The sequence below is a fragment of the Rattus norvegicus genome, chromosome 2, assembly GCF_021556685.1.
Source record: "Rattus norvegicus strain SHRSP/BbbUtx chromosome 2, alternate assembly SHRSP_T2T, whole genome shotgun sequence".
Taxonomy (NCBI): Eukaryota; Metazoa; Chordata; class Mammalia; order Rodentia; family Muridae; genus Rattus; species Rattus norvegicus.
This window is the reverse complement of record NC_141535.1, coordinates 195,645,710-195,661,650: the sequence shown is the minus strand read 5'-3', so window position 1 is coordinate 195,661,650 and position 15,941 is coordinate 195,645,710. Positions and strand designations below refer to the sequence as shown.

The following is a 15,941-nucleotide window of genomic DNA, read 5'->3' as shown; positions in this document are numbered from 1 at the left end:
AAATTGGAAAGGAGGACATCAAAATATCACTATTTGCAGATGATATGATAATATATTTAAGTGACCTCAAAAGTTCCACCAGAGAACTACTAAGCCTGATAAACAACTTCAGAAAAGTGCCTGGGTATAAAATTAACTGAAACAAATCAGTAGTCTTCCTCTATGCAAAGGATAAACAGGCTGAGAAAGAAATGAGGGAAACAACACAATTCATAATAGTCCCAAATGATATAAAATACCTCAGTGTGACTTTAACCAAGCAAGAGAAAGATCTGTATGATAAGAACTTCAAGTCTCTGAAGAAAGAAATTGATGAAGATCTCAGAAGATGGAAAGATCTCCCATGCCCATGGATTGGCAGGATTAATATATTAAAGATGGCCATTTTTCCAAAAGCAATCTTTAGATTCAATGGAATCCCCATCAGAATTCCAATTCAAAACTTCATAGAGTTAGAAAAAACAATCTGCAAATTCATTTGGAATAACAAAAAACCCCGGATAGCTAAAACTATCCTCAACAATAAAAGAACCCCTGGGGATTCAACATCCCTGACCTCAAGCAGTATTACAGAGCAATAGTCATATAAACTGTATGGTATTGATACAGATACAGGCAGATAGAAGAGTGGAATGGAATTAATGACCCAGGAATGAACCCAGACATCGATGGTCACTTGATTTTTGACAAAGGAGCCAAAGCCATCCAATGGAAGAAAGATAGTATTTTCAACAAATGGTGCTGGTTCAATTGGAGGTCAGCATGTACAAGAATGCCAATCAATCAATTCATATTGCCCTGTACAAAACTTAAGCCCAAGTGCATCAAGGACCTCCGCATCAAACCAGATATAATCAAACTAAGAGATGAAAAAGTGCAGAAGAGTCTTGAACACATGGGCAGTGGGGAAAATTTCCTGAACAGAACACCAATGGCTAATGCTCTAAGATCGAGAATCGACAAATGAGACATCATAAAACCGCAAAGCTTTTGTAAAGCAAAAGACACTGTCATTAGGACAAAATGGCAACCAACAAATTGGGGAAAGATCTTTACCAATCCTACATCTGATACAGGGTTAATATCCAAAATATACGAAGAAATCACAAAGTTAGATACCAGAGAGCCAAATAACTGTATTAAAAATGGGGTACAGAGGTAAACAAAGAATTCGCAGCTGAAGAATAACAAATGGCTGAGAATCACCTAAAGAAATGTTCAATAAACTTGGTCATCAGGGAAATGCAAATCAAAACAACCCCGAGATTCTACCTCACACCAGTGAGAATGGCTAGGATGAAAAACTCAGGTGACAGCAGATGTTGGTGAGGATGTGGAGAAAGAGGAACACTCCTCCATTGTTGGTGGGATTGCAGACTGGTACAACCATTCTGGAAATCGGTCTGGAGTTTCCTTAGAAAATTGGACATTCCACTACCTGAGGACCCAGCTATACCTCTTCTGGGCATATACCCAAAAGACGCGCCAACATACAACAAAGACACATGCTCTACTATGTTCATAGCAGCCTTATTTATAATAGCCAAAAGCTGGAAAGAACCCAGACATTATTCAACAGTGGAATGGATACAGACAATGTGGTACATCTACACAATGGAGTACTAGTCAGCTATCAAAAACAATGACTTCATGAAATTCATAGGCAAATTGATGGAACTAGAAAATATCATCCTGAATGAGGCACCCCAATCACAGAAAAACACACATGATATGTACTCATTGATAAGTGGATATTCGCCCAAATGCTTGAATTACCCAAGATGCAATGCATGGACCACATGAAACTCAAGAAGGATGACCAAAATGCGGATGCTTCACTCCTTTAAAAGGGGAACAAAAATATCCATTGTAGGGCATAGGTAGCAAAGTTTAAAGTAAAGACTGAAGGAATGGCCATTCAGAGCCTGCCCTAGATGTGGCCCATACATATACAGCCACCAAAACTAGATAAGATGGATGAAGCTAAGAAGTGCATGCTGAAAGGAACTGGATATAGATCTCTCCTGAGACACACAGCCGGAACATGTCAAATACAGAGGCGAATGCTAGCAGCAAACCACTGAACTGAGAACAGAACCACCATTAGAGGAATTAGAGAAAGGACTGAAAGAACTGAAAGGGCTTGCAACCACATAAAAACAACAATTCCTACCAACCAGAGCTTCTAGGAACTAAACCACTACCCAAAGAATGCACATGGACTGACCCTGAGCTCCAACTGCATATATAGCAGTTAATAGCATTCTTGGGGCACCAGTGAAAGAGGAAGCCCTTGGTCCTGCCAAAGTTGGACCCGCAATATAGGAGATTTTTGGGGAGTGTCCTAAGGGGGGGTGGATGGGGAGGGGAACACTTATAGAAGAAGAAGGGGAGGGATTATGGGGCTGATGGACAGAAAACCAAGAAAGGGAATAACATTTGAAATGTAAGTAAGAAATACACAATTTAATAAAAAATGGATAGAAAAAAGAGTGGAATCAGTCTTGAACACATGAGCTCATAGCAGCTGTGGTTATCTGCACAATATCTGGAACAGCAAGTTAAAAATTCTTGTATGGGGACTTCCAGATTTTAGCTGGAGCCCAAACTTCACTGATTCCGGCCCACAGCTCCCTGCTCCCAAATACCGTGGGAGAGAGAGCTCACTGCCTGGACAGGTGGGCACTCCTGAGACTGCAGAGCAGAAGAAACCACCAATACTGCCCACCCAAACCCACATCTCTGGCCCAAGAGGAAATTGTACAGGGCCTCTGGGAAGAGAAAGATAAGGGAACTCAAGCAGCAGGTCCCATACGGTCCAGACACCGCCCAGACCTGAAGGGACCCAGTCAACAGTTCCCTGCACCTAAATCTCGAGGGAAGGAGAACTAAACCTTCAGAGGGGCAGACATACCTGGTAAGCCAGAAGAGACTACACTCTGCCCACATTTCTAACTCCAGAGGAAAATACTTAATGCCATCTGGGATCCTGGTGCACGGGGGCCCAGAAAAAGGCAGGGCAAGCCTTCTGGTTGCCACCCTGATGGAGAGCTCAAAAGCAGCCCCCCAGGAGCAACTTGAGCCCCGGGACAACAGGTAAGACCAAATTTTCTGCTCCAAATGACCTTCCTGGTGGACTCAGGACACATGCCCACAGGAACAGCTGAAGACCAGTAGACAGGAAAGACTACATGCCCGAAAGCAGAAAACTCTGTTCCCATAACTGGCAGAAAGAAAACAGGAAAACAGGTCTACAGCACTCCTGACACACAGGCCTATAGGACAGTCTAGCCACTGTCAGAAATAACAGAACAAGGTAACACCAGAGAAAACCTGATGGCGAGAGGCAATCCCAGGAACCCAAGCAACAGAAAACAAGAATACATGGCATCATAGGAGCCCAAAGCAAACAATGAATATCCAAACACACCAGAAAGCAAGATCTTGATTTTAAGCCATATTTAATCATGATGATGGAGGACTTCAACAAAGACATAAAGAACTCCCTTAGAGAAATGCAGGAAAACTTAAGTAAAAAAGTAGAAGCCTATAGAGTAGAATCACAAAAATCCCTGAAAGAATTCCAGGAAAAACAATCAAACAGGTGAAGGAAAAAATGGAAATAGAAGCAATAAAGAAGGCACAAAAGGAGACAACCCTGGATACAGAAAACCAAAGGAAGAGACAAGGAGCCATAGATACAAGCATCACCAACAGAATACAAGAGATGGAAGAGAGAATCTCAGGAGCCGAAGATTCCATAGAAATCATCAACACAACTGTCAAAGATAATGTAAAACGGAAAAAGCTACTGGCCCAAAATATACAGGAAATCCAGGACTCAGTGAGAAGATCAAACCTAAGGATAATAGGTAGAGAAGAGAGTGAAGACTCCCAGCTCAAAGGACCAGTAAATATCTTCAACAAAATCATAGAAGAAAACTTCCCTAACCTAAAGAGATGCCCATAAACATACAAGAAGCCTACAGAACTCCAAATAGATTGGACCAGAAAAGAAACTCCTCCCATCACATAATAGTCAGAACACCAAATGCACAAAACAATAAAAAAAATACTATTAAAAGCAGTAAGGGAATAAGTAACATATAAAGGTAGACCTATCAGAATCACACCAAACTTCTCACCAGAGACTATGAAAGGCAGAAGATCCTGGACAGATGCCATACAGACCCTAAGAGAACACAAGTGCCAGCACATGTTACTGTATCCAGCAAAACTCTCAATTAACATAGATGGAGAAACCAAGATATTCCATGACAAAAACAAATTTACACAATATCTTTCTACAAATCCAGTGCTACAAAGGAAAATAAATGGTAAAGCCCAACATAAGGAGGCAAGCTATACCCTAGAAGAAGCAAGAAACTAATTGTCTTGGCAACAAAACAAAGAGAAGAAAAGCACACAAACATAATCTCACATCCAAATAGGATTATAACAGGAAGCAACAATCACTATTCCTTAATATCAGTGACAAAGACAGACACTACCTCAGAGTAAAATGCTGGAAAACAACTTTCCAAACAATGGTCTGAAGAAGCAAGCTGGAGTAACCATTCTAATATCAAATAAAATCGATTATCATCCAAAAGTCATCAAAAAAAGATTAGGAAGGACACTTCATATTTATCAAAGGAAACTCCACCAAGATGAACTCTCAATCCTAAATATCTATGTTCCAAATACAAGGGCACCTACATACATAAAAGAAACCTTACTAAAGCTCAAAGCACACATTGCACCTCACGCAATAATAGTAGGAGATTTCAACACCCCACTCTCATCAATGGATAGATCTTGGAAACAGAAATTAAACAGAGACGTAGACAGACTAAGAGAAGTCATGAGCCAAATGGACTTAACAGATATTTATAGAACATTCTATCCTAAAGCAAAAGGATATACCGTCTTCTCACCACCTCATGGTACTTTCGCCAAAATGGACCATATAATTGGTTGTAAAACAGGCCTCAAGAGATACAGAAAAATAGAAATAATCCCATGAGTCCTATCAGACCACCATGGGCTAAAGCTGGTCTTCAATAACAATAAGGGAAGAATGCCCACATGTACATGGAAGTTGAACAACAAATGGGATCAACAAATGGGATCTCATAAAACTGTAAAGCTTCTGTAAGGCAAAGGACACTGTGGTTAGGACAAAAGAGCAACCAACAGATTGGGGAAAGATCTTTACTAATCCTACAATTGATAGAGGACTTATATCCAAAATATTCAAAAAACTCAACAAGTTAGGCTACAGGGAGACAAGTAACCCTATTAAAAAATGGGGTTCAGAGCTAAAGAAAAGAATTCACAGCTGAGGAATGCCAAATGGCTGAGAAACACCTAAAGAAATGTTCAACATCTTTAGTCATCAGGGAAATGCAAATCAAAACAACCCTGAGATTCCACCTCACACCAGTGAGAATGGCTAAGATCAAAAACTCAGGTGACAGCAGATGCTGGCGAGGATGTGAAGAAAGAGGAACACTCCTCCATTGTTGGGAGGATTGCAGACTAGTACAACCATTCTGGAAATCAGTCTGGAGGTTCCTCAGAAAATTGGACATTGAACTACCTGAGGACCCAGCTATACCTTTCTTGGGCATATACTCAAAAGATGCCCCAACATGTAACAAAGACACATACTCCACTATGTTCATAGCAGCCTTATTTATAATAGCCAGAAGCTGGAAAGAACCCAGGTGCCCTTCAACAGAGGAATGGATACAGAAAATGTGGTACATCTACACAATGGAATATTACTCAGCTATCAAAAACAATGACTTTATGAAATTCATAGGCAAATGGATGGAATTGGAAAATATCATCCTGAGTGAGGTAACCCAACCACAGAAAAACACACATGGTATGTGCTCATTGATAAGTGGATATTAGCCCAAATGCTTGAATTACCCTAGATGCACAGAATACGTGAAATTCAAGAAGGATGACCAAAATGTGAATGCTTCACTCCTTCTTTAAAAGGTGAACAAGAATACCCTTGGCAGGGAATAGGGAGGCAAAGTTTAGAACAGAGGGAGAAGGAACACCCATTCAGAGCCTGCTCCACATGTGGCCCATACATATACAGCCACCAAACTAGATAAGATGGATGAAGCAAAGAAGTGCAGACTGACAGGAAACTGATGTAGATCTCTCCTGAGAGACACAGCCAGAATACAGCAAATACACAGACGAATGCCAGCAGCAAACCACTGAACTCAGAACGGGACCCCTGTTGAAGGAATCAGAGAAAGCACTGGAAGAGCTTGAAGGGGCTCGAGACCCCATATGTACAACAATGCCAAACAACCAGAGCTTCCAGGGACTAAGCCACTACCTAAAAACTATACATGGACTGACCCTGGGCCCCAACCTCATAGGTAGCAATGAATAGCTTAGTAAGAGCACCAGTGGAAGGGGAAGCCCTTGGTCCTGCCAAGACTGAACACCTAGTGAACGGGATTGTTGCGGGGAGGGTGGTAATGGGGGAAGGATGGGGAGGGGTTAATGGATGTTGTCCAGGAAACTGGGAAGGGGAATAACAATCCAAATGTAAATAAGAAATACTCAAGTTAATAAAGATTAAAAAAATTAACTCAAATAAATCAGTAGCCTTCCTCTATACAAAAGAGAAACAAGCCGAGAAAGAAATTAGGGAAACGACACCCTTCATAATAGTCCCAAATAATATAAAATACCTCGGTGTGACTTTAACCAAGCAAGTGAAAGATCTGTATAATAAGAACTTCAAGCCTTTGAAGAAATAAATTGAAGAAGATCTCAGAAACTGGAAAGATCACCCATGTTCATGGATTGGCAGGATTTATATAGTAAAAATGGCCACTTTACCAAAGCGATCTACAGATTCAATGCAATCCCCATCAAAATACCAATCCAATTCTTCAGAGAGCCCTTGGTCCTGCCAAGACTGAACCCCCAGTGAACGTGATTGTTGGGGGGAGGGCGGTTATCGGGGGAGGATGGGGAAGGGACACCCATAGAGAAGGGGAGAAGAGGGGTTAAGGGGATGTTGGCCTGGAAACCGGGAAGGGGAATAACAATCGAAATGTAAATAATAAATATCCAAGTTAATAAAGATGAACAAAAAAAAAGGAGTAGCATTTAGAATAAAAGAAAATGAAAATAGAAAAACCCTCTTACTCCTGAAAGTGAGTAAGCCTTAGCTTTTTTTGTTCCAGTGGGATGAAAATAGAAAGAGACTATGTCCCCTTTGGTGTGCAAGGCTAAGTGTTGCTAAACAATGATCAGTTTAGAACCTATCTTCTAACCGCTTACGGAGGTTAGGATTGTCCACGAGCAAAATTTCCTTGTTTCCCATTCTGCATGAGAAGTTAGGGAGCAGGTCTAAGTTCTTGTTGCTGCTCAAGCTTCCCCTACAGCCACCCTTTTTCCTACACCAAGCCTGCCAACTGCTTTGTTCTTAGGGTTATAGCATCCTCTTCCTACCTGTGTGGTTCAGGTCGGATTTGCTGAGTGCCTACCAGCTACAGCATCTGTGGATTCAACGGTCCCAATCTCAGGCCAACTTACTATGGAGCTTCTGAGGGCTCTTTGGAGTAAAAAAACGACCACCCACGTGGCCCCACCCATTTACCAGACTACAAGTCTCCAGGCCCCACCCACCATGTGGGAGCTACTGGCTCCTCCCCAGCCTTCTCTCTGCATTTGCCTGTTAATGTGTCTGTTTCCTTTCATATTCTAAAATTAATGCAGACAGAAAAATAATATAGAAGGTCTTTGCCCCATCTTTTAATAGCTAAGAACCTGTTGGCACTTAGTTCATTACAGACGGGGAGGAATGAGTTTTCTTCAGAGACTCATGTTCCCATAGGTGTTCCTAAAGTGGCAGCAAGTAGACTTACAAATCCTATGAAGGGAAAAGTGGGTGGTGGTGGTGGTGGTGGTGGTGGTGGTGGTGGTGGTGGTGGTGACAAAAGAGGGACAAGAGGGACTGCAGGGGACGGAATGGATCTGATAGATCAAAACTCGCCATATGCGTTCATATGATATTTTCAAACCATACAAAAAGGGAAAACACAATTCGGAAGAGAGAAATGTGCCCAGAAAATAAGAATTACCTGAGAACATTTTGTTATATATCTTTGGTTATATAAAACTAGTGCCCCTTCTGTTCTCTTACTGACATATAGCTACACTCACAGAGATATAATATACATAAATATACTTTATACAATTTTGCATGTCCTTTAATTTTTTTAAATAAAGAAACTTTATTCATTCTGTGTATGTCTATGTGGGTGCATAAACGTGTGGCTCTGTCGGAGGACGACTTGGGAATTGTTTCTCTCTTTCCGCATGCAGATTTCTGGGATTGAACTCACCGGGCTTGGCAGTAAGTGCATTTACTCATTGGTTCACCTCACGGGTCTATATTTTCTTCCTTAAAGAAAAATGCCCTTAAACTTTTTACTCTATCCATATGTGGTTTATGGATCATATTTATAGACTAAAACCAAACATTTAGTAAAAGAATTACTTTGTAACTTAAAGAAATTCTTGTATGTTTAACTGCACATTTTGGAAAACAAATATCTAATTTATTGTTAAATTAGATATTTTCTAAGCGAGTCTAAGTTTATTATGTGTTAAATCTTTCTATCCAAGGCTATAGGACACATCTTAACCTCTTTCGGTCTTTGATACATTTTTGTAACAAAGTTATATATTTATTATGTAAAGGGCTTTGTTTTTTGTTTACTTTTTCCCCTAGTTGTGGATCTTTTGTAAAAAAAAAAAATAGTCTTAAATGTATATTTTGAAACTGTGATTTCTGACTGCATGTTGAGAGTGCAGAGCAACCCAACTGACATTTTCATGTGAACTTCATAAATATCAATTGCTAACCTCTGTTAATAACCCTAGAAAGTAACAAAATTAAAAATGTATCTGTAGATGTCCTATTTCATAAATATTGACAAGTTTCTTCCTTTCAAATCCTTACTATACCTTATTTTTGCATATATTTTATTGAAAATAGATATTTTCATAGAATATATTCTGATTAGTTTCCTCTTCCCCAGCTCCTCCCCAATCCTCCCTCCCTACCTCTCCACCCTCATTAGAAACTCACGCCTGTTCTCTCATTAGAAAAAGCCATCTAAAGTAACAAACCAGGATAAATCTTTTGCAAATTTTTGCATATTTTCTTATTGTACAGACTAAACATTCCATAAAGTGTTCAGCAAAAGTGCTTAATGGATAGCTGCTGTGTTTGGTGCCATACAGTTGCCTACAGAGACAAGCAGAAATCTATTCAAGAAAGAAATTTGCCCTTGGTTGTTCCCTATGCATTTTAATAAGTTAGAAACTTTGTTTCTAGTTTGCAGAGTTTAACTTTTTTTCTAAAAAAAAAAAAATCACAAATGAACAGGGATATTTAAAGATACTTTTCTTATATGTATACTTAATTTCAAGTTGAAATTTCATTCCTGAGATTGAAAACCACTTTCTGTGCATTGTTATTTTACCTTGGAGGGTTCATGGTCTGACATTTTTCTTAGGACGTTTATGTATGTATTCCTGAGTGGGGCCCAGCCTGGGTGATGTACTTCCTTCCTTTTTATGATGTCCTTCTGATTTGAATGTGGAATTATAGTAGCCTCTTATTTGAATTGAAGAATATTTATTTTTTCTGTTCTCTTGGAAGAGACTTTAATTGCTGGAATTTTAAGTTCTCCTAGTCTGATTTTCTTCATGAGAGGGGGTTCACGGGATTTTTTTATTAAATCTATTAAATGCTTATATGAACATCTAAATTATTTTCATTTCTTCAGTTATCACATATTGATATATTTCAAGTGATGTTCACATTTGTAAAAAATGTTTAAACAGCCTTTCAGTATATTTATATTCCTTGTTTCAGACTAGAAATCATCTGTATCTCTAAGGAATGGAATTGTCTTTGGTGCAGAATACTATTTGGAGGCCATAATCAGGGGTCAAATAGCATTATTGCTACTAAGTTTTTATTGCCGTGAGGTGAATTTTAAAGACACAGCTAAGAAAAATTGATATTTGAAAATACAACATACATAGGAGTCATGCTGATTGTCTTTCTTTTATTTCTTTTCCTATTCACACAATAGCTTTATTTATTGTTAAATTGGAAGTAACTAAAGTTTCCATTATAGATAAGTGAACAAACACTATGATGTGTCCATGCTTTGGAGCTGCTGTTCATCCATACAAAGTGCCTTATTGAGTCAGGAAAAGACGTAGATGAACCTAAGTGAAAAGCCAGTTTTTAAGACTCCACACACTGTATAATTCTAACTATATGACATTTTGGGGAAGCTAAAATACAGAGACAATAAAAGACAAGGAGTTTCCTGAGAGTGAAAGCAGAAAAAAGGGATGAGTAGGTAGAAGACAGGGAGATTTTAGGTGGTGAGGCAATTCTGTATGGAAGGGTAGACCAAACAGGATTATGACTTATCAAAGCCTACAACACTGAGAAAGCCACTCTAATGTAAACCGGACTAGAGTGAACAGAACTACTAAGAGGAATCAAGCAGGGAAGGATGAGAGTACAGAATGGGTATGTGCACCTCTCCATGTTAGCTATTCAATTGTCCTATAGATCTAACCTCATACTTTAAAATGTAATTCCATTAGTTATTAAAAGGCAGTGCTGGGCAATGGTGGTGCACACCTTTAATCCCAGCACTTGGGAGGCAGAGGCAGGCAGGATCTCTGAGTTCAAGCCCTGCCTGATCTAAATAGAGAAACCCTGACTTGAAACTCACCCCTCCTCTCAAAACAGAGAGACTAGAAAATCTTTTTGTTTTTAATTCCAAAGGTAATATGTATGCTTTTATATAAGGAATTAAAAATAAATTCACACATAAAAAATATTAAATGTTTATTATATTATACTTTGCTACTCTTTTTGACTTTAACACAATATTAGCAAGGTTCTATTGTAAACACGAGAACGTATTTCACTAAAATTTCACCCACTAGCACTTAAATTTAATTGTCCACAGAAAGTAGCCAATTAAATGCCTTCTTTGAAATGTCATGTCAACTATTTTTTTAAGTCTCTGAACCATATTTTCTAATGTTTTGGTCTTACCAATCTTACTCTAAGGAATTATATCTGTGACTCTCTTGTATATAATAAAATTATTTTTTTCACCTCTAAAAAAATATTTCTCATGTGGATTGGGTATGATGAGAGCCCTATCTGAGTGGTTAGAGGCAGTTGATGGCTGCTGGAAAAAAGGAGAGCCACTTTTCTTTAGGGGAACGGCCACAGGAGTTTATGCAGGGCCGGCAGCCCTGTGTGGATAGTGCCATTAAATAGGCTTAGTTTAATAAAAAACTAAATTAAATAAATGTTTTCAATTCATTAGAAATAGATGATAAGTAGATAGATTGATACAAAAGAGGACATAAAGTTACAATAGTCTTGTGTCAAATTGGAGGTACGGTTTGAGGAGTATACATGGTAAAAACGTATTGTATGCATTTATAGAATCTCCTGAGAGCTCTGACAGAGCCTGAACAATAAAGATGCAGATGCTCACAGCCAACCATCGGATTGAGAGCAGGACCACAATGGAGGAGTTAGGGGAAGGACTGAAGGACCTAAAGGGGATTGCAACAAAACTATCAACTTACCATACCCTCCCAGGGATTTAACCACTAGTCAAAGAGTACACATGAAGAGACCCATGGCTCAGAGGATTGCCTTATCTGGCTTCAATGTAAGGGGAGCCCCTAGGTCCTGTGGAGGCTCAATGCCCCCAGAATAGGGGAATGGTAGGGTGATGAGGCATGAGTGGGTAGGTGGTGGGGGAGCACCCTCATAGAGTTGGGGGAGGCAGGATTGGAAGGGGGTTTGCAGAGGACAAACTGGGAAGGGGGACAATATATGAAATGTAAATAAAATAACCAATATAAAATTAAAAATAATACAAGAAATAAGAAGAGGAGTGAGAGGGGTTAGGGGGCTGATGGACAGGAAACCGGGAAGGGGAATAACATTTGAAATATAAATAAGAAATACCCAACTTAATAAAAATGGAAAAAAAGAGACCGGATAAACAGTTCTCTGCACCCAAATCCCGTGGGAGGGAGAGCTAAACCTTCAGAGAGGCAGACAAGCCTGGGAAACCAGAAGAGACTGCACTCTGCGCACATCCAGACGCCAGAGGAAAACACCAAACGCCATCTGGAACCCTGGTGCACGGAGGCTCCCGGAAAGAGCGGCGCAGACCTTCTCGGATGTTGCCGCCGTGGAGAGGACTTAGGCAGTACCCCACGAGCACACTTGAGCCTCGGAACCTCAGGTAGGACCAACTTTTCCCCTGCAAGTGACCTGCCTGGTGAACTCAAGACACAGGCCCACAGGAACAGCTGAAGACCTGTAGAGAGGAAAAACTACACGCCCGAAAGCAGAACACTCTGTCCCCATAACTGGCTGAAAGAAAACAGGAAAACAGGTCTACAGCACTCCTGACACACAGGCTTATATGACAGTCTAGCCACTGTCAGAAATAGCAGAACAAAGTAACACTAGAGATAATCTGATGGCGGGAGGCAAGCGCAGGAACCCAAGCAACAGAAAACAAGACTACATGGCATCATCGGAGCCCAATTCTCCCGCCAAAATAAACATGGAATATCCAAACACACCAGAAAAGCAAGATCTAGTTTCAAAATCATATTTGATCATGATGCTGGAGGACTTCAAGAAACACGTGAAGAACTCCCTTAGAGAACAAGTAGAAGCCTACAGAGAGCAATCGCAAAAATGCCTGAAAGAATTCCAGGAAAACACAATCAAACAGTTGAAGGAATTAAAAATGGAAATAGAAGCAATCAAGAAAGAACACATGGAAACAACCCTGGATATAGAAAATCAAAAGAAGAGACAAGGAGCTGTAGATAGAAGCCTCACCAACAGAATACAAGAGATGGAAGAAAGAATCTCAGGAGCAGAAGATTCCCTAGAAATCATTGACTCAACTGTCAAAGATAATGTAAAGCGGAAAAAGCTACTGGTCCAAAACATACAGGAAATCCAGGACTCAATGAGAAGATCAAACCTAAGGATAATAGGTATAGAAGAGAGTGAAGACTCCCAGCTCAAAGGACCAGTAAATATCTTCAACAAAATCATAGAAGAAAACTTTCCTAACCTAAAAAAAGAGATACCCATAGGCATACAAGAAGCCTACAGAACTCCAAATAGATTGAACCAGAAAAGAAACACCTCCCGTCACATAATAGTCAAAACACCAAACGCACAAAATAAAGAAAGGATATTAAAAGCAGTAAGGGAAAAAGGTCAAGTAACATATAAAGGCAGACCTATCAGAATCACACCAGACTTTTCGCCAGAAACTATGAAGGCCAGAAGATCCTGGACAGATGTCATACAGACCCTAAGAGAACACAAGTGCCAGCCCAGGTTACTGTATCCTGCAAAACTCTCAATTAACATAGATGGAGAAACCAAGATATTCCATGACAAAACCAAATTTACACAATATCTTTCTACAAATCCAGCACTACAAAGGATAATAAAGGGTAAAGCCCAACATAAGGAAGCAAGCTATACCCTAGAAGAAGCAAGAAACTAATCGTCTTGGCAACAAAACAAAGAGAAGAAAAGCACACAAACATAACCTCAAATCCAAATATGAATATAACAGGAAGCAATAATCACTATTCCTAATATCTCTCCACATCAATGGCCTCAACTCCCCAATAAAAAGACATAGATTAACAAACTGGATACGCAACGAGGACCCTGCATTCTGCTGCCTACAGGAAACACACCTCAGAGACAAAGACAGACACTACCTCAGAGTGAAAGGCTGGAAAACAACTTTCCAAGCAAATGGTCAGAAGAAGCAAGCTGGAGTAGCCATTCTAATATCAAATAAAATCAATTTCCAACTAAAAGTCATCAAAAAAGAAAACGAAGGACACTTCATATTCATCAAAGGAAAAATCCACCAAGATGAACTCTCAATCCTAAATATCTATGCCCCAAATACAAGGGCACCTACATACGTAAAAGAAACCTTACTAAAGCTCAAAAGACACATTGCACCTCACACAATAATAGTGGGAGATTTCAACACCCCACTCTCATCAATGGACAGATCATGGAAACAGAAATTACACAGAGACGTAGACAGACTAAGAGAAGCCATGAGCCAAATGGACTTAACAGATATTTATAGAACATTCTATCCTAAAGCAAAAGGATATACCTTCTTCTCAGCTCCTCATGGTACTTTCTCCAAAATTGACCATATAGTTGGTCAAAAAACAGGCCTCAAGAGATACAGAAAAATAGACATAATCCCATGAGTCCTATCAGACCACCATGGGCTAAAACTGGTCTTCAATAACAATAAGGGAAGAATGCCCACATATACGTGGAAATTGAACAATGCTCTACTCAATGATAACCTGGTCAAGGAAGAAATAAAGAAAGAAATTAAAAACTTTTTAAAATTTAATGAAAATGAAGGTACAACATACTCAAACTTATGGGACACAATGAAAGCTGTGCTAAGAGGAAAACTCATAGCGCTGTGTGCCTGCAGAAAGAAACAGGAAAGAGCATATGTCAGCAGCTTGACAGCACACCTAAAAGCTCTAGAGCAAAAAGAAGCAAATACACCCAGGAGGAGTAGAAGGCAGGAAATAATCAAACTCAGAGCTGAAATCAACCAAGTAGAAACAAAAAGGACCATAGAAAGAATCAACAGAACCAAAAGTTGGTTCTTTGAGAAAATCAACAAGATAGATAAACCCTTAGCCAGACTAACGAGAGGACCCAGAGAGTGCGTCCAAATTAACAAAATCAGAAATGAAAAGGGAGACATAACTACAGATTCAGAGGAAATTCAAAAAATCATCAGATCTTATTATAAAAGCCTATATTCAACAAAACTTGAAAATCTACAGGAAATGGACAATTTCCTAGACAAATATCAGGTACCGAAGTTAAATCAGGAACAGATAAACCAGTTAAACAACCCCATAACTCCTAAGGAAATAGAAGCAGTCATTAAAGGTCTCCCAACCAAAAAGAGCCCAGGTCCAGATGGGTTTAGTGCAGAATTCTATCAAACCTTCATAGAAGACCTCATACCAATATTATCCAAACTACTCCACAAAATTGAAACAGATGGAGCACTACCGAATTCCTTCTATGAAGCCACAATTACTCTTATACCTAAACATGAAAAAAAAATGGAAAAAAATTCCACTCATCACATAATAGTCAAAACATCAAGTGAACAAAGCAAAGAAATAATATTAAAAGCAGTAAGTGGAAAAAGTCAAGTAACATATAAAATCAGACCAATCAGAATTACACCAGACTTCTCAACAGAGACAATGAAAGCCGGAAGATCCTGGAAGATGTCATACAGACCCTAAGAGAACACAAATGCCAGCCCAGATTACTACATCCAGCAAAACTCTCAATTAACAGATGGTGAAACCAATATATTCCATGACAAAACCAAATTTACACAATATCTTTCTACAAATCCAAACCTACAAAAGATAATAGATGGAAAACCCAAACATAAGGAGGGAGACTACACAGTAGTATATTGAATAAGTATATTGAATAAGTATATTGAATAGTATATTGAATAAGTAGGGAGAGAGTGGGCAGCCATGTCTAGTCTCTGATTTTAGTGGGATTGTTTCAAGTTTCTCTCCATTTAGCTTAAAGTTAGCTACTAGTTTGCTGTATGTTGCTTTACTATGTTTAAGTATGAGCCGTGAATTCCTGACCATTCCAGCAGTTTTGTATGTTTTCTCAGCATCTAATGAAATGATCATGTGGTTTTTTTTCTTTAAGTTTGTTTATATAATGGATTACATTGATG

The 15,941-nt window shown here is 39.3% G+C and overlaps 1 protein-coding gene and 1 pseudogene across 6 annotated transcripts in view; one reads left to right on the top strand and one right to left on the bottom strand.

Annotated features, from left to right (window-relative positions):
* Chia (chitinase, acidic) overlaps nt 1-15,941 on the bottom strand; it is a 154,626-nt gene that overhangs the window by 80,496 nt on the left and 58,189 nt on the right. The window contains exon 1 of one of the 6 annotated variants that reach the window (XM_087614052.1): nt 7,498-7,617. The exons of 4 other annotated variants lie outside the window; for them this stretch is intronic. The gene's annotated coding sequence lies outside the window, so the exon portion shown is untranslated. Of the gene's footprint in view, nt 1-7,497; nt 7,618-15,941 lie in introns of those variants that run through there. One more of the 6 variants, XM_087614056.1, reaches the window with a different exon arrangement.
* Chia-ps1 (chitinase, acidic, pseudogene 1) overlaps nt 1-15,941 on the top strand; it is a 264,086-nt pseudogene that overhangs the window by 203,073 nt on the left and 45,072 nt on the right.